Raw genomic sequence first — 22,563 nt, 5'->3', positions numbered from 1 at the left:
CTGGGAGCTGTATCTGTTATTGCTATCTCCCTTGGATTATTTAAGTGGCCTCAAAATAAGTCCCATAGCTTTATCATGTAAGCCTGAAAAAAACCAAATATTCCATCTTTATCCTTACTACATTGTTGTATATTATATGCCTCCAAACTCTGGCTTGCCACTTCATCCACTGTAAAGGTTCACTTTCTTGCAGAGTTCTAGGATGTTGGCCTTGATCTTACTACCTGTGACCTCATAACTTTAGTCATTTCTTTCTTGACTTTGTCACACCAATGGCCCTGTACTCTTTGTTGGTTAACAAATACAGCTGTACACCCCAACATAGTGCCTTTGTTCTGCCAGTTTCCACTGTAGGAAACTGATATTTTCACACTGAAAGTTGTCACATTGCTGGAGTCTTCCCATAAAGATTTGATTATTTTTTCAACGTGCTGGTTGCCATGACTGTTCTACTTCCTCCCTACACTCATTGTTGCCTACAAAACCATGTATTATTCTGACAGCTATGTAATGGCCCTACTTCCTACCTCCTGGGTTATACACACACAAAGCTAGAGTCTTCATGTGTTCTGTGCAGATGATTTCTTGAGTACTTGTTGATGATCAGTGTATCACAACATCAGTGTATCACCACATACTTTTGTCTTTCTTTTGACGTGTGCCTTTGTTATACAAGGAAAAAAAAAAGAAAGAAATGAAAATAGATAAAAGAAAAACAAACAAGCAAACAAACAAACAAACCCAAAGCAAAGCAAACCAAATAACCCAACCCCTTCCTTTCATAATGACTAGTGCTTAATGTTTACAAGACTGAGATGCTAGATGTTATTTAGATGACTTGATGTTTTTCAAGGTTTTCTCTACTGAAAGGGGAAATTATTGCTGTGAGGTTCACATTTGAAAAAAAATGAACTAATAAATAACATAGTGAGTCACTGCAATGTGGCAAACATTATATGTATTACTTCATTCAAATTCGCAGTAATATCATGAGCTGTCATCTCAGCTTTAATGATTTAAAAACTGGAGATCAGAGAAGTTTACAGATGTGCCAATATTCACACAATAAATGGAATGATTTGAGGTTAGAAACTAGGCTTTTCTGGTTGTCTAGTTTTTAATATTGATCGTCACCTGTAATTGATAAATCAGAATATATTATGCTGATCTGAGAAAAACTGAAAATGGACAGAAGTCTCTGAAGATAACAACTGAAGGACAAATGCTTCATAATAACTGTAGCTCTTCATCCCAGGAACCATATTATTAGAGCCACTTCACATAGACCCTTTTCCTGTCTAAGGAGGGCATTCTGTTACAAACAGAAGAGAGTCAGGCATCTGTAGAAAAACGGCCAATCAGGGAGTCATACTAACTACTTTTGTGAAGTCGCTATTTACAGTAACTGCTCATGTTGATTCGATAAGTTTCTTTACACAATTTCTTTTTTCTGATTAAGTTATTGTTGGAAATGTTCAAAAATTTGGTGAGCATTTTGACAAGAACATTCTATTCTTGAGTACATTTTAAACAAAAGCTTGGCTTTTTGTGATGGCTTTCCCATTCTTTTGAAATTAAATTGAATATTCTTGAAAGTATCCTTTACTGTTTGCAGCACTAAATGCCCTTCTCTGAGCTGATTTTATTGTAACTATTTTAAGCCTACATTAACAATCTGTACTATTTTATCACCTGTTTTGAAGTATTTGCCATTGCCAGTGCACAAAGAAATTCTGGTGGGAAAATAGCATTTCAAGGGCATTGAAGAAAGATATTTTACTTGGTTCTGTTCTACACATCTGTGATTCTAGCTACCTGGGAGCCTATGGCTGAGTGGACAACCAGTCTCAAAAGAAAAATGAAAAGAATAAGCACAAGAAAGAGGAAAACAATGAAGAGGAAGAAGGTTTTTTTTTTTAATTTTTTTAAATTTTTTTACTCTTTCTATCCCATGTTCATCAGCATTTTATATACAAACTTAGAAGTATATTCATTTTATAGAAATGGAGCTTTTTGTGTGACAATCATTTTGTTATTTTTCCTTTGCATGTGTGAGAAAAGGATGCAAGAATGTATAAACGGCTCTCCCTTGGGCACACTAGTAAATGACTAAACTAGGACCATCCTCAGGTGTCAGTAGTTTGCTTGTAAGTTAGACTATATTGTTCTTGATGTTAGTGGTCATTTCTCATCAGGTACTTACAGAAGTTAATGATGATCCAGTAGCATTATTGGGGGTCCGTTTTAATTTATTAGGTTTCCTCAAATGGGCACAAAAGCATAATGACCTGTAAAGAAACAAAATGTTTGCTTTTGACATGTAATTTATTCACAAAATTTAATCTCTTCAATTAGGAATTTAATTCTCAATTTCCAAGTTAAAATCAACAAAACAATTTGTCTTAACTTTCTATTTTTAACACATCTTTTCATGTAAAGGCAAGCAAACAAATAAACTCCTCAGTTTTATATGCTTTCCTTTGTAAGCCATGCTGTAGATAGTAGGTAAAAAGTCAAATGATAAAGCAAGATTTCCATTGAGATAAGTTTGTTCATCCTTAGTTTGTCTTTTGCAAATGACCATGTACTAAAGAGACCACCTAGCCTAACCTTCAATTTACTGTGTTTTGAACTCAGAATTACAGCTTACAAACACACACAGTTTAACAGCTAGTACAAGGGGTTCTTTTGAATTTTTAAACATATGAATTAAAAATTTCTGGAGATGCTTTTGAGAGTTCTGCTAGGAATGATCTAATATATTACAAGCTAAGTATAGATAAGCCTAAGGGTATCAATGTACAAAGGTAGTAGAGATAGTGACAATATAGGTGTGTACTCTTAGTACCAAATTGGGGCAGTAACTACAAAGCATTTATTTGAAACTGAACCTTAGCCAATCACGATATTACTTAATGTTACACTGTCTGCAAGTGTAACATGTATTTTTCAGCAGTCTTCAACTGCAAAGGAGTCAAATAGAGGGGAACATAGACTCACAACCTCCATTATATCCTGCCATAAAGTGATACAGAAAAACTAGAGTATATGCAACATACTAAGAAATTATTTGATCATTACTATAGAATATCTTTACAACTTCAATATCTCTCATTTTGGTTTCACAAACCATAAGAACTTTTTGTGAAATTTCATGAATGCTGAGCTTATTATTAACACAAAATTCAAACAGAAGAGAATTGGAAATACCAGAGGGCACCAGAATCACATACAGTGCAGTTAGGTTGTATGGAGTTTTGTTTCATCTCTATAAATGTCCACATGTGCATATGTGTGTGTTGTGTGCTAAGTAATGGTACAGAAATGTGCCTTTAATAATTAAGAATGGTGTATTAGAATTCAATTTCTATTTCCAAAATTCTATTGTCATTTGTTTCATAAAACTATATCAAGCACAATGATAATAACAATGATACATGGGAGTTGAATTTGACTTATAATCTCATGTGTGTATGCATATACATGATGTATGCGTTTTGTGTTTAAATGTGTTTAAATCACACACTACAGAATGTGTGTGATGGTCAGAGGACAACCTGGGCTATGGGTCCTTACTTTATGCCTTATTTGAGGCAGTATTTTTTCTATTTGCTACTGAGTACACCCAGGTAGTTGGTTCATGAGCCTACATAGATTCTCCCATGTCTGCCTCATATCTCAATACAGGGTTCTAGATGCATGTTTCAAGTAAAGCTTTATGTGCAGGTCTGAATTTCCATCTGCACACTTAAACAGCAAGAATTTGCCCATTGAACCACCTCTCTAGGCTGAGAGTTTAGTTCCAGCAATTTTTATAGAAGATGCCTAAAATGTAGTAGTGATTTGAGTGCAAAAAGTTTTGCATGAGTTACTTTTTAAACAATAAATATGTATGCATGCATTTTCACTAAAATCTTTTCATTTTTGTTTAACACATTAAAAATGTATTTTTGTATTTTCATTACTCTTGAAAATTTCATACATATATACAAGGAAGTATGGAATCCATCCTTATTTCACTCCCCAATTTTATTTTATTTTTTAGTGCTGAGATTCCAACCCAGGGCCTCATGAATGCCAACCAAATGATCTTTGCTCATTCACATTCTTAGCTGGCTTTTCTTTAATATTTATCATAGCATGAGATTTCCTATGTGCTAAATATTTCAAGAGACAAATTCTGTGCATTACCACATTAGCAGAATGCTTTTGAGGGAGGTTATAAGATAATGCTTTGTTATCATTCAGGTTTACAAATATAACCTAAAGATGGCCTGTTAAATATAATGAAAAGAGAAGTAAAAACAATACAAACCAACATGAAGCGAATCATTGGACTTCCTGACTCATAATTCTGTGAGTTCTTTGGTGCGTGTGTTGATAACCTGGAATAGCCACATTGTCTTTCCACAAACAGAAAGATGCATGCATTTTGTTTCGTTTGATCTACTCCTTCTTAAAAATGACTCTGTGTGACTACAGCATGGATGAACTGTGTCAAAGGTTGAATGAAATACAGATTTTCGAATTCTTTCCCAACACAATAACACTTTTTCCTAATTTACACAGGGTCTGTATGTCTTATTCCCCAGTTGAGAACTTTAATTTTCTTTGGACCAAATGCAGGCTTTTTTCTGTTTTTATAAATGTATATGAACAACACAAAGCCAGATAAGCCCAAAAGAATAAAAGAAGATAATTTAACCATTGAAAAGCTCAGGATTGGCCACAGAACAAGGAAGTCCATGGACAATGGGCTAAACTAAGAACAGGGCTCATTGTGGTGGAGCAATAGGCAAGAAGTAACAGAGAGGAACAGATTTTGGACAGTTTTTGAATACTTTTCTAGCCATGTGATGAAATGGTTGCTTAAAGCAGTTGGCTGCATTTAATTATTTTTATTTCAATTTTATTTTTTTAATGTGGTTACTTCATAGACACATTTATTTTCCAACATCAGCTCCTTAGTGGTATAATATAGAATGCCTCATTAGCAATGGAAAATGGGCTTAAGTTCCTAACAGGAATGTTTTGAATAATGTTCTTAGATATGGAAGGAGTTAGTGAGGGAGATTTTAGAACCTCTGGCTTTCCTCTGGAGAACTTTAAAGAAAGTAAAAACTTTTTGTTTAATCTGCAACTTTTACATAAGTCTGTCCTCTATGTAGCCTGTACAGGCTCTTCTTATTTTATCTTTGCTTGCAGGTGCTGATTGTGAGAATAGAAAATGCCTGTTCTCAAAGTCAGTGGGTGATACCAGACTGCTGAGTGAGTGCCTAGATCCCACAGGCATCTCTCGAGTTCATGGATTGTTTTTATTTCTCAATACTTATGGTGATCAGATGAGTGCATTGGTATTTAAAATGTGGTCTGTGGAGCAATAGAATGAATGACACTGGAGAACTGGTCAAAATGCAAACTCTGGGGCCCAGTGACACATTAGCTGGTTGAGAAACCTTCAGGTTCAGGGAAATGTTGCAAATATACACATTCATTTGTGTTTGTTCTATCATAATGGCAAAGACTGAGCAGTTCATCCATCTCCTGAAATACTTGAGAAATGATAAAAGAGCAATATGAGGAGCAGAGCAAGTAAGCAATCACCAGGTAATGTCTGCACACTCCTGGCAGCTTACAGTTGTCTGAGCCACAGGTTAGGCTACCCGGTTCAGATGAGAGTTCACCTAAAAATACACAACAAATTTAAACAATCTCTGCTCTTGGTGCCAAGAACAAACCTTAGAAAAGACAGCAATGGGCACCCCTGCAAAGTCCCTGCAGAGAGGAAGACACTATCTCTTACAGAGAGCCAAGCATGTGTTTTGGCTGCTGACACTACCCTTAAAAATGCTTTACTATTTTGAGTAGTTTATACTTTGCAGGTGAAGAAGTCTTCACTACCAGAGAGAGGATGGTCCATTCCTCCCTGCTGCAGTTTCCTCAGTCTGCCTGTGTTTACTTAGAATGCTATCTTTAGGACATTCTAAAGAAAGGCAAACACCAGAAAGAGCAGCAGCTGAGATGTTTGCATCTTACTCTGATCTGAAGGATGAAACTGAAGCCTCTGCCACAGCTAGAAGAATGGTGAGCCTATCCCTGGCAATGGGCAAGATGACTATTCATTTCCTCTCTTGTGATCTTTCATCTTTCATTTTTGTGAATCTCAATACATAGTTGAGACTTTTCCCAGACTCACAATCAACTCTGATTATCTCCCTCCTCTCTCCACTTTTCCCTTTTTAGTTTCTTGGATGCAGTTAGAGGAAGAAGATAAAACTATCTGGCATGCAACACTCTTGCCTTTCTTTAAAATTTTTTAGGTCACTCAGTATTTGTCTAAGGCTTGAGAAAAAGGAGAAAGTGTGGCCAATGGACAAGGGAAAGCAGGAAGTTTGGTTTCTCTTCAAATACATTTTTCATCTCTGACCTCATATGAAAATTTGACAGTGCATCCGGTCATAATATTTACATAATTTTAAGCAGGTAGTGATGTTTTGGGTGACAAAATCATTATACAATATTTTTTCCCTCTGGTTCCCCCCTGGTTTCAGAGCTCTTTATTTTCTTTGGGATTTAATGTGTACAGATAATTTGGTTTGAGTGAACAGCTTAGAAAGTGTTTCATAGCGTTAAGCTACCTAAATATCATCAACTTTTACATTCTCTTTAGTCAATCCAGTCCTTTTCTGGAGCACAAGATTCACATAGTTGGAGGATTTCCTCATCCCAGATACCTAGCGTCACAGTTTATGCCACAGCCTGACAGTGCTGTCTTCCTCAAAACAAGCTTCATCTTCATCCTGCACAGAGGTTTATCTGTGGGCTATCTCAAATTGTGCTCAGCTAAGAGAAATGTCAATAAATTAAGTATGAACCGACAGTGATGTGGCTAGATTTGGAAACACCAGCTTTGAAGTGTGAGGGAGAAAGAAAATATCAAGCAACAAAATCACCATACTCCTTACCTACCTCAGGAGCAGATGCAGAAACATGTTGAAATAAATGCTAAAAGGCAGAAATAACTGGCTGACTTTAATATAATTACATGCGATCAGTATGATTGTGTAGTCCCACACCTGGATGCAGTAACAAAATGCACAAAGATAGGGACAGGGGAGTGGTAAAATGACTTAGCAACAGCATGTGTGAAAGAGACAAAGGCATTTAGTTGACAATAATCTCAGTAGGAGTCAACAGTAATGTGGCTGCCAAAAGTCTGATGGGCCCTAAGGCTGCATTAGTAGAAGTGTTGTGGTAGAAAAAGGAAATAATGACGCCACTCTTTGTGGTGTTACACACGCAGAGAATATTTGAAGTACATAGTCAGCCTGGTCGGTGCTACATGGTCCTGTTTGCAAGCCATGGTGACAAATACCAGCACTAAGAACTGTGGTCTAGGGTCTAGTTGTGAAAACCAAAAATATTTACCTTTAGGAATAAATAGGAAGGAATTTCTATGTCTCCATCATAGCTTAGATAATGGATTAAAAAATAATCCGTTCAAAATCCCCAGTAGAGTGTTTCCCTTCACATCTAAGAATTCAACAGCAGTGAGGATTAATCTCAAAGCAGTTTAGGAGGAATTTTGAATTTGTGCAAAAGATGAATTGTTATGATCAGGTCCCAGAGCCGTGCCAACCCCAAATAACACACAGAGATGTTGTATTAGATATAATGCTGTTAGCCTATTACTAGCATTTCTTATTGGCTAGCTCTGTCATAAATATTAAACCATTTCTATTAATCTAAATATTTCCACGTGGTCTTATCTTACTGGAGGGAGGGGCCGGCATTCTGCTGTCTTGATCCTTCATGTTGAATCTCCTCCCTACTTCCTCCTTTCTCCTCCTTGTCCCACCTATCTTGCTTTCCTGTTGCTCAGCAGTGCTTTATTTATTAACCAATATGAGAAACATATTTACAGAATGGCATCGCCCATCAATGGATGAAATTCTGGTCATTAGAAAGTCTGGCTAGACCAAGCATTGGATGAACAAAAGCAAATGTAGAGCTCTAAAAGTGGCTATGCAATTGATGTCCTAGAAGGGAACTCAGATAAATAGAGTTTTATAGGTAGAGAAATTAAACATTAAACATAGAACAAAGACAAAAATAAATTGATCTTTCAAGAAAAAAAAAAACAAATTATTTTGTGAATACTTATCTCCAAATATCAGAAATTTAAAAAACTACATTGGACAATATTAAAATTAAAAACAAAACAAAACAAAACAAAACAAAACAAAATAACCATCAAGTATCGAGGTAGTTAAAATACCTTGAATGTTAGAAGAGGATTTATTTCCCTCCACTTTTCAAATACATTATTTATTCCATAATTCAAAATCTACACTTGTCACCAGTTAAAAGTCCTTTCTTCTTTGAAATCAGATTTCATAGAGTGGGATACTTGCATATGTCTCTCCACAGATAGTTAATTTACATCAAGAAAATCTGTTTCCTTTCTTGATAAGTGAGAACCTAACAGGGTATCTGGGATAATCTGTTTCAAGCACACTATACTAGTCACTTGCTTCTTTTCTATGACAAAAAAACAAAACAAAACAAAATAAAAAACCAAACAAAAAACAAACAACAAATAAACAAAAACAAACAACAACAACAAAAAAAAAAAACCTAACAAAGACCTCTTCTAGAGGGAAAGGGTTCTTTTGGCTTACACTTTGATACTATACTGAGCCTAATGTCTGGAAATGAATGACAGTAGGATTATGAGATTATGAGGATTCTGGTCACAGTGTTCCTACTGACAAGAAGCAGAGAGATGAACACTCTTTTCCTTTTTCATGTTTTATTTCTTTATATTTTGAACACATGACTTCAGAACATTACATGCTGCTGCCCATATTAAGGACATTTTTACTGTTGAGTGAAATTTCTCTGGAAATACCCTCACAGGTATAATTAGAAGTGTATCTCTCAGGAAATTCCAAATCTAGTAAAACATCAAACAGACCATCATTCACAGACTTCAAATTATTTCAAAAATTTTCAATTTTTAATATTATAACAGAAAAATTCTAACCTCAGAAATACTGAGGAATAATAGCTAGTCTTTAAGTAATATCCAGTGGTGAAGTGGCCAACAAACTTAGGCCAAACACCTAATAATGGACTATTTTTATTATTGGTTTAAATGTGAAAGAAATATAGACTAGGGAAAGTATATCAAGTATCTCACTTTAGATTTAAGTGCATTCTAGTACCTGTTAGTAAAAAAATAAAAATGTAAATCACTAATTCTCTGTATCATTGACGACTACTGTACTCCATTAGAATTTCTTGGGAACCCTTTGAGTTTGCTTTTGGCTAAATAGCTCTGTCAACTTCCAATAATGAAAACATAGCATCTAAGAGTTGGGGGAGGTTTTAGAAATTTTCAAAACTCTCTGGTAATTTTCATGTTAAGACAGGTTTAAAAATATATGTAGTAAACATTAGTATTTATATTTTCAACTTTTTATGATTGTCAAACTTGCAGAATATTTCTATCTGTAGATACAAGTTACAAAGACTCAGTGCTTATAAAATTATAATCTTTAATCATACATAAGAATTTATAGGAAAGCTATTTTCCCATCGTGTAGATGAACTACAACATATAAATTTTCTTTTTTGGAAATTACGAAACTTAGATTATTTACTTATTATTGTAAGCAGAAACCCCATGTTACCTTTGCAGTCTTGGAAGGCTGCTTAATTCTTTAGTTCTGATTTTCTCACCATAACCTGTCTCATGAAGTTGCATGTGAAAATCTCAGTACAGAGTTATCAGGAGGTATCCAATGATTAGGGCAAGCTAGTATTGTTTCACAAGACAGAATCAAAAATGAAAGAAAAGAATGGAAAATTACAGATTTATTACTTTTACATTTATATTTGTTGACAAAAATGTTTCATGTTATATCTATAAATTGATGGACATGGTAGTATGTGCTTATAATCCCAACATATTGGAAACTGAAGACAGGGGTTTGTAATATTCATTTATTACTCTTCTGCTATTGTGATACAGAACTCTAAACAAAACAAGTAGTAGATGAAAGTTTATTTGGAGTTACAGTTCCAGAGGGAGTGTCCATAATGGCCAGAAAAGGAATGACAGAAGGTTGTAGGATCAGAATTCTAGATGATTATATTTAATTCAGAAGCAGGAGGCAGAGAGGTAGACTAGGAAGTGAGGCAAGGCTATAAGTTGGTAAGACCTGCTCCAAAGATGCACTTCTTTCAGTATGCCTCACAGCTGAAAGGTCCTATAACTCTTCAAACCGTTCCACCTGGGAAACACATGCCTGTAATGTCATTTATCATTCAAATCACCATAGTCAAGTTCAAGGCCAGGATGAGAGACATAGTGACACTGTCTCGAAAACATTTTAAAATATGAAAGTAAATTTCTAAATTTGTTTTTCAAAAAAATTCCACTTGTTTTCGTAATTCCAGAAAAGTAAATAATATAATATATCCACATACACTAAAGCAAACAATGTGGTATATTTTCTATTGAGAATTATAGAATAATATGAATGGTTACAATTAGCAATTTACCTTTTTTATGTGTGTTGTGATATAGGTTTTGGTGCCTAACAGATTTTATTTTTCAATGTGTTTTAAATCTAAAAACATGTATTCCCCCACATGTTCATCAGCAGTCATTGTTGGTTTTTCCTTTTCTTTTTAAAAGTAAACTTTGCTATTAGCATGTGTGTGTGTGTGTGTGTGTGTGTGTGTGTGTGATGGGTCAGGGCACATTACACTGTGAATGTAGAGCTCAGAATACAATTTTGTGGAGTTAATCCTGTGTTTCCACCCTTATGTGTGTTCAGGAATCAAACTCAGGTGGCCAGGCTTACATGGGAAGCCCTTTCACCCACTGATCTTGCCCCATCTCTTTCAGTTGGCTCTTTTCTTGGTGTCCATTAGAATAACATGAAATCTCAATGAAGTTGGTTTAGTTTGCACTTAGTTTAGCTAATGAAGCTGAACACTTTGCCCCATTAATTCTTACTGGTCATTCCATTTGTGTTCTTTTGAGTTCTTCTTTTGACTGGAAGCCTACTCCCCAATTCTTTATATGTTCTAGATACTAACCTACTATCTGAAGTATAGTTACCAGAAATGTTCTCCTAATTCTGTAGCTGTCTGCTTATGCTAGTGATAGTTTACTTCTAGGGCAAGAACTTTTGAATTTCATGTGAGGTGGGGGAGGGGCTCCCAAGGGGGTCCCGGGATAAGGGAAGGAAGTCCCAAGGCCAGGAAAAAGTTGAGTAATAATTATTTGGAGTGAATCTGACCTGTAACTGGATCCAATTCAGCTCCCTGGAACTTAAAAGAATCCTTTGAGTTTGTGAAAACATTAATATTATGGCACATTAGCAGCATACTCATGTTAGAAATGATTTGGCTGAAAGAATTAACACATACAACTGGCAGATTTTTAGCACAATGAAAAGCACCTTAATTGTGAGCTTATAGTTACAGTTATGATCATATAGTGGCATAGTATGGTGTTTAATACTGTCAGAATTGGATTAGTAGCTTCTTAAAACTTTATTGATTAATGTTAAGACTATAAACAGTAGCAACCTTAAAATACCCATTTTTTGAAATCTGTTTTGTAACAATTGGAGCCTTGGCTGCTGCTTTAAGCTGACAATGCTACCAGTCGTCAAAAGCATCAGAGTTCTTGAGAAGGATAAAATTTTACCTGAATGATTAGAGAGTAAAGAGACTTACTAGCTGGCAGCATGGACAGCCAACCTAGGTCCTCCACAATTGTTGAAGTCAGAGGCTTTAAGGATGTCTGCCTTTTGCTGATGGTTTGAGACCTGTGGATTAGGAGCTTTTGGAAGACTTACCTACCATTGGCCCAAGCAACATAGAGAAATTCGATTCCACTGCCCTCTTGTCCATGGTCCTTAGAGCCTTTTGCAGCAGTTGAGATGAAAAGCAGGATTGTTCAGTGGCCAGTGTTACCACTTTTGTGGGTGGAGTTTCTTCAGTCTTCTTGGAGGAAATGGGTGGTGCCAGCAGCTGGCCTGTCTCTCTGTTATAAAAGCTTTTTAATGAAACATTTTCAATGCCATATTCTCTAGATCTTTGAGCATTTGAGGTCTGTCTGACTGTTTAGTATACCTTAGTATACAAAAATATGTCTTAAGTTACCTGTCTTAAGCACATAGGTGGCTAGGTAAGACTTTATCCCTGTAATTAATTAATCTGTTTGGATAACTGGATCCAAGCTGAAAGACTGTGGAGGGATGTTGTACTCAGAGCCCTGCAGCCTGACTATAACTGGTTTTAACTTAGTAGGTTAGACTTATATCTGTAAAGGACAAAGAGGTAGAGAAAAAACTCCCTTTGATAATAGAGGCTTAACCTTAATAAACAGCTTACAGGAAAGACTGGGTGGCATAAATATTTTGTTAGCTTGAAATAGACATTTATAACCTTAAATGTTTACTGTCACTTAAAGACACATAACAATTTAGAAATATTTGAGACTGAGTACAGTTGAATTTAAGTTGTATGAAGTTAGCTTATATTTACATAAAGTTAAATTTAAATCAAATGTACAGATATATTAAACAGGACTGGGTAAAAATGAGAAGGACCACAGTGTGAAGCTATGTGCAACATAGTGAAAAAGAAATTAGAGACAAAGAATAAAAGGCAAAAGGTAAATGAATTACAGGTTCTGTTGGCAGCAGAAGCTGGCTTGACTCCCTCTGTCTTGGTGGCTGATGTAGCAGAGGGAAGAACCATGGCAGGTGAGGCTAGGCCACGTGGTCAAGATGGCGACTGCCATGAACATATCCCCAACAGCTGGCAGAAATCATAAAGTTTTGAGATAAATTTTGTATTGAGCAGATGCTGCCTCAGCCCAGCCTACTGCCCTGAGACAGGCTGCAGCTGCGGCGGGCAGGAGAGTTTTAGCTTGGCGGGAAGAGAACAGAAACAAGTTTAGGGTAAGAGATTGTTTAGTAGAGAGATAGAAAAAACTCCTTCCATCTACCTGTTCGCTGGCAGTAATTTGAAAGATCCCTTAAGATATCAGGATCTAGAGAGCCGTTATGCGGCCAATTTGAATTTTCTAGGGGATATCTAGGCCACTTTTCAGTAGAACGGTAAATAAATATGGGTGCCTTAACAAGTGGCATTAAGTGAAAGGGTTTTAAATTTTCTATCAGGCATCCCAGTGGAGTGGTGGGGGGTATTTCCTTGGTCGATTTATTCCCCATGGGTAGAGAGAAAAGTGACCATGCAGTCTTGGAACTCGTCAGCTCGAGTGTGGCCACACGATAAGAGAGAATGGCAGAGCGTTATTCGAAGCTCCTTAGCCTGAAAACATTGCCAGGGCTAACAGAGGCCTGAAGGACTCAGCAGTCCGAGAGCAGAGCAGATAAACTGTCCTGGGTGGTATGTCTTCCACCCGTGAGGAATGTACCCGACCTTAAAGAAATGGGTTAAAATTTAAAAGGGTACCTTAACTAATTGAAGGCGGTATGGGGTGGTATTTCCAGCGAACAGGGGATGGAGGCGGACCATTGGTATCAGAAACAGGATCCCGAGTGTCTCTGGCTGGCCGCCCGCCAGCAGACAGCTGCCAGTGACCCTCAAGGAGAGCCTGCCTGGGTTTCGGCACCAATGTTGTTCTTTTGCTGCAGCTTTTGCCTAAGAAACACAAACACAAGACTCAGCGCCCATGTGGAGTTTATTGAGAGAAGGGAAAGAAAGAGGGGGGTAGCTGGTGGCCAACCGAAAGCAGGAGAGAGAGCAAGAGGGGACAAGAGAGAAACCAGAGAGAGACCAGAAAGAGCAGTGTGCTTGGAGCCCTTGCTTTAAAAGGGGTCTTGTGCATGCATAACTGAGTCTTCTGGCAGCCAGGTAAAGCTTGAGCTGCCAGGTAAGGCTGACATAGAGATGACATGGCTATGAGCGCCCTGCCCATCATCGGGGAGCGGGGGTCAGCTGGCTGCTAGTTCCTAACAGGCGGGATAAGGTCAGCGGAGGGACAAGATCAGCAGGAAAAACCTACTCCTTACAGGTCTACATGTCTATTATTGTGCCTGTAGTCTTTGTTACTATAGGTTTGTAGTACAATTTGAGGCATCATGACATTGTGGTGCCTCCAGTAATTTGATTTTGAGAATTGCTTTAACTGTTCCTTTTTTATGTGTGCTATTTATTTATTTATTTATTTATTTATTTATTCTAGTTCAGTGAAGTATTTCATTTGAAACTTGATGGAGATTGGGTTGAATCCATAGATTATTTTTGTTGATATTGTCATTTTCAGGCCAGTAATTTTCCCAGTCTAGAAACATTTATGATCTTTCCATTATTTTATATGTTCTTTCCTTTTTTTCTTTTTTCAGTTTCCCAGTCTAATTTACTGCTGGTGGGAAAGTTAATTAGTACAATGATTATGGAAATAGGTAAAGAGGGTTCTTGAAAAATTTTAAATATAATTTCTATAGAACCCAGCCATATATAACCTTGGCATATCCAAGGGATTCTATATCATTCTGCACAGATGCTTTTACATCAATGTTTATTATTGCATTATTCACAATAGAAAGTCAATGCAACCCAATTATATGTCTACAAATATGTTAATGAACTTTGAAACATGGTGTATTCATTGCAGTCTTATCAAGTAGTAAAGAATACAGAAGTTATTAAAGTGACCAGGACAGAGAAAAAAGATGTTGAAAAAGTGAGTGGGCAGTATGACATATGTGATGAGAACGCCAAAAAGAAGTGCCTTATTTAGGGTTTTATTGCTGTGAAGAGACACCACGACCACGTCAACTGTTATACATGAAATATTTAATTGGGGCTGGATTACAGTTCAAAAATTTAGTTCTTTATTTTCATGGTAGGAAGCATGGCAACAGTGCAGGCAGTTATAGTGCTAGAGAGATAGCTGAGAAATCTAGATCTAGATCTGCAGACAGTAGGAAGTGATAGTGACACACTGACAATGCTTGAGATTCTGAGACTTCAATACTCACCCTCTAGTGACAAATCTCCTCCAATAAAGTCACACCTACTCCAACATCATCACACCTCCTAATAATGCTACTTCCTATAGGCCTATGGTAACCATTTTGATTCAAACCACCGCAGGAAGTTATGGGGAGGCACAAGGTGTGTCAGGAGCTTGGCACAAGGATGGAAGAGAAGCAAACCAATGCAATTTTGTTTGAAAATGACAAAATTGAACTTAATATTGTGTGTGTTAATTTTGATAAACTAAGCATGTTGCATTTATATATTCATAAATGTAGTTACAAACACATATATTGCATGTAGCAATACTTAATGAAAAGAGATCAAAAATTTGAAAATAAAAAGAGGGGGTATATGGCAGAGTTGGGGGGGAGGAAAAGGAAGGGGTAAATAATGTAATTATAACCTCAAAAGAAAAAGCAAAGTAGATAATTTAAAAACAAACATTTAAATATTCTTTACTGATACTAGATTTAGATGCCTCAAAAGTTACCTATTTCAAAAGTGCAAGGTTTTCAGTAGATTTGAGGTTTTGTACACATTACCACAAAAGGTCTCTGCTTTTAATTTCACATAAATACCAGCTAAAGTCCACCTCCAATGATGACTGATACTTCTCATGATCTATTTAAACTTTCTGGTGCTAGCAATCAAACCTAAGGCCACAAGCATTCTGCTACTAATTTATACTATTATCTGGCCATCATAGCATTGTAAATGAGTTAGAAGTTAGCAGATGCTCACATTCCTGGTAAGATGAAGGAAAACTGCACTAGAAGCAACATCATCTCAATTTTAATTTTATATAATATATACATAAGAGTGTACAGAATGAAGAACAAAATAAATTTAAAACATTAGCACTGAGTAGAAAGTAGTACTACACTTATCATTGATTTAAAAATCCTATATGGCATCTTCTAGCTGATGTTTTATCATATTACTGTTGTGCTGTAAATTTTAAATTTAATGACAAGACTTATTTTCAACTTGAGTTTTCCCTGCTTTGGTTGTTAATTGGGAACGCTATTGATCCATCAAGAGGTAGGACCTAGTTAGAAGTAAATAAATAAGAGAGGGTTTGTGAACCTGTTGGACTCAGTAAACTGTTCTTGGTTCTTTTATTCTGTTTCTTGAGCCAAAGTCACATGATCCATCTTTCATATCTTCCTTGCAATAAGTGATTGAAATAAGTTTCTTTTTCTTTGAGGTTTTTTTTTTTTAAATCAGGTACTGTAGTCATAATGATGAAGTAGCTAATTCTTATGCTGTTCCTTATTCACTGAAGGCAACAACTAATTACCAAATTAAACTTGAAAGATATTTGTAGGTATTTATGAAGTTAAAAGCAGAGCATTTCTGTGGTGATGTTTCTATATTTATAATTGTTTCAACTATATTTAACTGAAAAAAATCTAGCAGCTGCATTAAAAGTAAAATTTACACTGATGATAAAAGTGGGTACATTGCTCTATGTAAGTGGCTTTGCAGGTATCAACTTTGGGTTCTGTTTGCACTGTATTTGCAATGCAAAACACATAATTTTCTGATGCCACTTTTCAGATAAAAATATGATCTCCATTTTAATTGTGACTTATAGAGTTTGGAAATGAATACATAATCTACATGTATCCCACACCCTCCAAGTGTATTTCCACACCACTGGTTGCTAATGTTAGTAATGGTACTTTCATAATGAAAATGGTTCCCAGTGTTTTTATTTGTGTTATTATAAAAGAAATATTTTTACCATTGCTTTTAATGTTCAATTATGAACACTTTTTTCATTCTAGCAAGGTCAACTATCTTAAATTTAACTTTAATTTCATTGAATTGTTATTAGATTGAATTTGTGTGTCTGAAGCATCTGGTTAAGAAATGTAAAGTTAATATGATTTAATGATATCTATTCATGGAGTAAATGATTACAAGTTACTGCTTTCCTCTTTGAGACTAAAAGTATTTGGATTTGAACATTCTTCATTAATTTTATCAAATGAAAAGATTTTCAGTGTGATACCTTTTAAATTCCATAATTTAAATAATCCTTTTTATATCACTATTTATAAAAAACAACTGGGTTTGAAGTAAAGAATTGTACATATTATTTTAATGTTTTCAATAATGATATAGTCCTTGTATATGAAAATGCACGTTGATTGGCATTTTATGAAAAATTCATCCATCTCTGAAATCAAAATTTCTGTAATCTTCACAAAGTATATAAAATTACTTACTGTAACATGACTAAAAGACTGATAAAACATTTTTAGATTAAAAAATGTATTACAAAACTTCTCTAAATACACAATTCCAGAAGCCATGGATATCCTAATTGTATGTCTTCAACCTTTGTAAAATCTCTGTAGACATTTTAGATTGCTCTATAATCTCAGTGGGATATGGCTAAGAAGGTCATCTGACCAAACCACCCTCACTTACACAGCTATTAATAATTAATTGTATGAAATTGCAAAATGTGGGATGATGCTAAGAGGAAGTATGGGTGAATGTAAATTTGGAGTCTCCATACAAATCTAAAAACATGATTTACCTACATGAATGCCATTGCTTTTACTGAGTGTGCCTGGAACCAATCAGTATTTTGGAAATCAAAAGCAGTACCAAAATTTACAGTAATCACGCAAATATTTTTATGTCAGCCTCTTTGATAATGGTTTGTCCATGTTTGTGGGACATAAGATTTCAGCTCCATTCAGGGTTGGCATAAGTTTCTCCATTGAGTGTAACCTTTCTTCCCTACTCACTCACTGATTCTCATTTCAATAGCTGACAGAACACTTAAGGACTACGACTGTAGTTCTTGGTCTTTGAGCATGACTTATGAGAGGAAATGTAAAACTTTTACCTTTCTACTCTCTGATGTTACATATGGGATAGGACCAGTTGAGGGTGCTTCCAGTGTCAATTAAGGAGTTAATGAAAATGGGCTGTCTTTGTATGGTTGATCTGGCTTGAACATCACAAGATCGTATTAGGTAATACTTGTTGAGCACTCTTGTAGAGAGGGCATTATCTCATTTTTCTAAGATCCATGGTGGTCTGGGCCATTCATTTTGGACACTCAACTGAGTTCTCATTTCTCTTAAGTGCTGGGCATAAATGGCTCTCACAATGATCTAAAAGCCCACAAAATTTGAGAAGGTTTGCAAACAACCATACACACTAGCATGCGAGGAGTTTTTTTTTTTTTTTTTTTAATTGTTTCATATATTAAAAAGAAAACATGGTTTGGTTCTAATAAATTGTTACCATACTTGAGTATTAATGCCTTTAATTTTTTTCCTTTGGTTTTATTCCCAGTTGAACTGATGAGAAAACTGAAAAAAAAATCACAAAATTTAGAGTAAATTCCATCAGGCCACACAGCAAGGTCTGATAGAGCCAAGGAGAATTTATGAAATCCAGACTGTCTACTAACTCTTTATCAGCAAGACCTCCATGTGAGTGTCATGGAGCTAGAAACAGCTTTCCCTAAAATGCTCATTAAGCCAGTCAGAGCACTGCTTCTTTCCATGTGATTTCTACTTTGAAATGCAAACAATTGCCAATTTGTTTGACTTGTATTTGTAATTATTTCCTTGTGAATTACTCATCAGTAAATGCTTTATAAATATTTTTCTTTTTTTCTCAATGTCTATGGAATGATCAGAGCATAGAAAAATGTTGGCTTTCAGGGATTTATTAATATCTCCTATAGAAATGACATGAATTTGTAAGATAGAATAAAAGCACTTTAAAAAACAAATCTGGAATTTGAATTCCCCCTCAGACAACAGTTCATCTAATGTGGTTAATAACAACGGACTGCAGGATGACTTTTATTTAATGGATGCATTACATGAGAACTAGAAAAACAAGTGAATGTTCATACTTGAACTTAGTTGAGGGCAACCTTAACTTCAGCTCCATCTGATAGATGGATCTTTGGACTTCACTATTCTCGTGCCCTCTGAAGGCATCACCTTGTGTGTATTCCAGAGTCTGGTTTCACTTTTGCCATTATTGAAGAAAACAAGCTAGTGGTCTTAATATGGCCAACTGCATCATATGCTTACCATAACCTCAAAATTGAACTCTACATGAAGAATGAGCTTAATATTTTGTTTTGAAAATGAGAACTAAATCAAAGCATTTTATAGATGACAAAATAAATATCCCTTTATGCATAACTTTATAAATCCAGGGTATAGAATACACATCAACAACTTGATTCATAATATTGTCCCCATTCTCTAGTGGAATCAAATATTGAATACTTTTTCCAAAAGAAAGCTGCGGTTTCCCTTTTTGTTTTGATCCTGATTGGTATCAAATGACAAGAATGTGGGTTTCTTTTGTTTGTTTGTTTTGTTTTTTGCCTTTCTTGTTTACAATTTTATGTGAATTTCAGCCAGTCCAAACGTTAAAATAGGCAATACCTATCACTAAAAGGTAGAATATTAAATAGTTACCAGCAATCCTTTTTAAGCTTGGGAGGGAGGAGAATCCTTGGAAGAAATTCAAGAAGTGTAATGTGCTTACTAGAGGGCCACAACAATAGCTTATACATAATGATCAAAGAAAAAGAGATGCTAGATATGTTGGTACAAAACCATCACTAAAGAACACTACTGCATGAATATGAACTGCAAAGACAGAGCAACTTATAATTTTCATGTAATTGAAACAGAAAAATAAATAGCTGTAGCTGTCAGGGACAAGCATCACCAGCCTAGGAACATAAAATGTGAGTTTTCACTTTTAAGTATTACTAAACCATCTTTCAGGAGATTTGTTTGAAGTGGGTAAGTTTTGAGGTAGAATTTTAAAATGCATTTATCTAATTCAATTTCTACTTCCAGAGAGGGGGGCGGGCAGGAATAGATATTCTATGCCAAGTTCCCAACTTCCCAACTCAATAAGGGACTCAATTTCTGTGACAGACAATGAAATGAGTTGGACAGAGGAAGAAGCCAATACAATATATGGCCTGAAAGAGGGAAATTATCACGTTGAAGCAATTAAATAAAAAATAAAAGATTTAGGGATTCCTACAGACCATGCTACAGTTAAGAGAGCAGAAAGAGGAATCAAGAACAGAGTGCTCTTTTCCATTTCCACCATACTCAGTTTTCCTACCACTTCATTGGCTATGTTTTATAGGTTGAAATAACTGGCATGGAAGAGGTGTGCCTGTCAGCTGCTCACAATGCAGAATCTTGAAAAGGTCAGTGTAGTAGCAGTATGACAGGCCATGTAAGTCATTATGTGCTTTATACCTCATTTGTAAGTAGAATGAGAATGAGAGCAAATCCATGTAAACTCTGCCTGAAGACCTTTGAAAACATGTTAGTTATATTGAAAGCTAGGTGTTTCTGTCTGTCTAGAAAGACAGATAGCTGCTTCCTTACAAACATTTTACCTTCATCAAGTGCAGAAATGTGAAACGTGTTTACTAGCCCTGTAAAGAAAAGACAGTGAAAGCTGAACAAAGGTGTTTCTGGATTGGCTGATGCCGTTATATAGCACTTCCTGCTCAGTAAAACATCCCATGACTTTCCATGCTATGCACATCCAAGTCACAGTGAAGAAAAAAATCATCAGATAGGGTATTTAACACATTTTATCACTCTTGTGAGGGGCTTCTCACTATAAAAATTTGTTTTACAATGCAATGGGCAGCATTTTTTCCTATTAGCCAATAAAAAGTAACCTTATCTGATTCATTCACTAGTACTAAAGTACTAAAGTCTCAGAGCACACTACAGGTAATTGTTAGCATGGTGAAAGGGTTAATCAGCTATCCTACCTTCCCATTACCCCCCTGCACACACTTCAGCAGTGTTCCTAATGGCAAAATCTATTAGAATGCACAGTGTTCTCCCACAGGACATGGAGAAGTCCTGTCATTTGAGATACTTAAAACTGTGCTGGAGAAAGCACTGGAGAGCTGTGAGTGCCTATACTCCAACCCTTAGGACACAGTGCATGACCTAATGGGTGCTTTCCATCCCTTAATGCCTCTGGTTCTCTGTGTTTTAATGGCTACCTCATTTTTAAGTAGATGAGCAACACACTATTTTTTTTAATGGAAATTTAGTTTGGCCTATAAAGTGTCAGGACAGAGGTGACAAGACAAACCACAAGGGAATGGAGGAAGCCTCGTGGAAACTTAATTGATTTGGAGAAAGGTTGAGCAAACACAACAGCATATTAGAATTTAGCAAATACTTCAACTTTTTTTTCAAATGTTTTCAGTTCAAGAAAACCCAAAACACATTTGGCTAAACACTTTTTCCTTAATTTCCAAACCCATGTGTATTTCAAGGGAAATTTAATCCATGTGTTTCTGATTCATTTACACTTAGCTCATCAAAATGTGGTTTCGTAAGACCCATTTGATGTCTAAGAACCCTTGTGAGCCTTTTCATAAACTTTTTTTTCCCCCTTTCAACCAGGAAGTTGCTTTTTGCCAAGTGTCAGTGAAACTTCAACCTGAAGGAGTTGGTGTTCTTTCGAATCATAAAATCCTTAAAGCTGGTAGGAATTACTGAGCAAGAGTCAGGGACACATTATTTCAGATCATGTGAACTTTACTATTTCAAATGGCCTATCAATTCAGATGACTCAACGCCCCTCAGTGTGTATTAGAAAAATTCAAATTCTTGAAAATCATGTAGAAATCACAAGAATTAATCTTACGATTTGGTGTGACAGTGGTTCGGTAATGTGTCAGAGACAACTGCAAAGAAATGACCCCAGAAGTGTGTAGGCTGGACATTTTCTACATTCAAAGACAGAGAATAGACTTGGCCCAGTGTTTGCTGCCCTGTGTACAGTACTGTTGATGAAAACAAGAATCAGATAAAACCACTCAGTAAACGTGCTGATTCAGGTGCACACAGTCTCCTATCTCATAGCTGCTGTTCCTGAGAGCATCTGGGGTAAGAAACATGCATCCGGCCCATCCGTCATGAGCTTGTGAGCAAGCCAGCCGCGTTTGCACCTGCAGGATGAATTACATCTTTGTTGAGTATGGGAAGCTACGTAATAAGACAGCAAAGTGTTTCTTTCCTCATGTTCCTACCACAATTACTTTCCAGTATTCCACCTCTGTCTTTCTTCTGCCCACTTCTCTACCTTTAGAAGATCACTACTAGATAATGGAGCAAATGTGACATACTCAACCCAAGGACGGGTTGACAGACACAGAGTACACATTGCTTTCATTTGGTTGTTCTTTGGATGAATTCTTTCTTGAGAACAAGATAATGAAAACCATACGGTCATTGAACACAAAAATCTGCGTCACTTTATTTCATTGCCCCATTTCATTTCATAAAGGCTAGTTCCTGCTTTCCTCCAGTAGATCCCAGCCAGGTGGAATCCTGCCCCCTATAGGCTTGTACAATTCAGCAAATGTTATTCAATTTCCTGAGGCTCACCTGTGTTGACACAACTCAAGAGAACATGGCAGCCCATGCTAACCTTGTTCAGTGCTAGTAAAGTGTGCTTTTTAGTATT

The sequence above is a fragment of the Phodopus roborovskii genome, unplaced genomic scaffold (genome assembly GCF_943737965.1).
Source record: "Phodopus roborovskii unplaced genomic scaffold, PHOROB, whole genome shotgun sequence".
Classification (NCBI taxonomy): Eukaryota; Metazoa; Chordata; class Mammalia; order Rodentia; family Cricetidae; genus Phodopus; species Phodopus roborovskii.
This window is presented reverse-complemented; position numbering follows the sequence as displayed.